This window comes from Petromyzon marinus, unplaced genomic scaffold, assembly GCF_048934315.1.
Source record: "Petromyzon marinus isolate PM22_M1 ecotype Great Lakes invasive population unplaced genomic scaffold, UKy_Petmar_22M1.pri1.0 PM_G_Scaffold_73, whole genome shotgun sequence".
Classification (NCBI taxonomy): domain Eukaryota; kingdom Metazoa; phylum Chordata; class Hyperoartia; order Petromyzontiformes; family Petromyzontidae; genus Petromyzon; species Petromyzon marinus.
Genome location: NW_027423028.1, coordinates 135,001 through 137,500, shown reverse-complemented (window position 1 = coordinate 137,500; position 2,500 = coordinate 135,001).

The window sequence follows — 2,500 nt, the reverse complement described above, 5'->3', positions numbered from 1 at the left end:
GAGGGTCTGTGATGGCTTTGAGGTGTGCCAGGAGCAGGCGCTCAAAAGACTTCATTACCACAGATGTAAGGGCGACCGGTCTGTAATCATTTAGTCCTGTTGGCCTTAGCTTTTTGGGCACAGCGATGATGGTGGAGGACTTGAGACAGGCTGGTACATGGCATGTCTCCAGGGAGGTGTTAAAGATGTTGGTGAACACCGGAGACAGCTGGCCAGCACAGTGCCTGAGGGTGGCTGGAGAGACAGAGTCCGGCCCGGCTGCTTTGCGTGGATTCTGCCTCTTGAAAAGCCCATTAACTTCTCCCTCCTGAAAGGAGAGAGTCGTTTCTGTAGTATGGGTGGGGGATGGGGCCTCTTGGGTGGGAAGGGGTGGTTCAGGACAGTCCAATTGTCTTTCAAATCTACGGTAGAACTCGTTCAGGTCGTTGGCTAGGCGGGAGTCGTTAGTGGTGTGGGGCGCTCTGGGTTTGTAGTTGGTGATGTGCCTGAGCCCTTTGGCAGACAGAAGCAGCGTCGTTAGTAGAGAACTGGTGTTTTAGTGTCTCTGAGTACAGTCGTTTAGCCTCTCTCACCGCTTTGCTAAACCTGTTCTTCGACTCCTTGAATCTGTCTCTATCCCCACTCCTAAACGCTTCCTCCTTCTCCAACCTCAACCTTTTGAGCTTTGCTGAGAACCAGGGCTTGTTGTTGTTAAAGTTCACCCTGGTACGTGTTGGGATACAGCAGTCCTCACAGAAGCTGATGTACACAGCCTCTGTGAGTTCATCCAGACTATTGGTAGCAGTCGTGAACATATCCCAGTCAGTACAGTCTAAGCACGCCCGCAAATCTTCCACAGCCTCACTGGTCCACTGTTTAGATGTCCTCACAGCAGGTTTACAGAGTTTTAGTTGCTGCCTGTATGCACGAATCAGGTGGACCAAGGGAGTTCTGTGCGAGCCGAACAGCCCCGTGACCCACAAGAGAAACATCCCCGCCAAATTCGAGCGTTTGACGGGGTCTATCCGTGAAAAAATATTCACGTTTTTGAGTGCACATGCATTTCTGCTGCAAATGCCTCTGGAAGTTTCATGCCGTTCGTATGCCAATTGTGGCAACACGAAAATGACCCGTTTTCCCATTCCGAGGGATTTCTGTGCGACCCTAACAGCCCCGTGAGCCACAAGAGACACATCCCCGCCAATTTCTAGCGTTTCACGGGGTCTATCCGTGAAAAATATAGACGTTTTTGAGTGCACATGCATTTCTGCTGCAGATGCCTCTGGAAGTTTCATGCCGTTCGTACGCAATGTGGCAACACGAAAATGACCCCTTTTCCCATTCCGAGGGATTTCTGTGCGACCCTAACTAACAGCGCCCGTGAGCCACAAGAGAGACATCCCCGCCAATTTATAGCGTTTCACGGGGTCTATCCGTGAAAAATATAGACGTTTTTGAGTGCACATGCATTCCTGCTGCAAATGCCTCTGGAAGTTTCATGCCGTTCCTATGCAATGTGGCCACACAAAAATGACCCGTTTTCCCATTCCGAGGCATTTCTGTGCGACCCTAACAGCCCCGTGAGCCACAAGAGAGACATCCCCGCCAACTTCTAGCGTTTGACGGGGTCTATGCGTGAAAAATATTAAAATTTTTGAGTGCACGTGCCTTTCTGCTGCAAATGCCTCTGGAAGTTTCATGGCGTTCCTATGCAATGTGGCAACACGAAAATGACCCCTTTTCCCATTCCGAGGGAGTTCTGTGCCACCCTAACAGCCCCGTGAGCCACAAGAGACACATCCCCGCCAATTTCTAGCGTTTCACGGGGTCTATCCGTGAAACATATAGAAGTTTTTGAGTGCACATGCATTCCTGCTGCAAATGCCTCTGGAAGTTTCATGCGGTTCGTACGCAATGTGGCAACACGAAAATGACCCGTTTTCCCATTCCCAGGGATTTCTGTGCGACCCGAACAGCCCCGTGAGCCACAAGAGACACATCCCCGCCAATTTCTAGCGTTTCACGGGGTCTATCCGTGAAAAATATCAATTTTTTTTGACTGCACATGCATTTCTGCTGCAAATGCCTCTGGAAGTTGCATGCGGTTCGCATGCAATGTGGCGACACGAAAATGACCCGTTTTCCCATTCCGAGGGATTTCTGTGCCACCCTAACAGCCCCGTGAGCCACAAGAGAGACATCCCCGCCAATTTCTAGCGTATCACGGGGTCTATCCGTGAGAAATATTCACTTTTTTGAGTGCACATGCATTCCTGCTGCAAATGCCTCTGGAAGTTTCATGCGGTTCGTATGCAATGTGGCGACACGAAAATGACCCGTTTTCCCATTCCGAGGGATTTCTGTGCCACCCTAACAGCCCCGTGAGCCACAAGAGAGACATCCCCGCCCACTTCTAGCGTTTCACGGGGTCTCTCCGTGAAAAATATCACATTTTTTGAGTGCACATGCATTCCTGCTGCAAATGCCTCTGGAAGTTTCATGCGGTTCGCATGCAATGTGG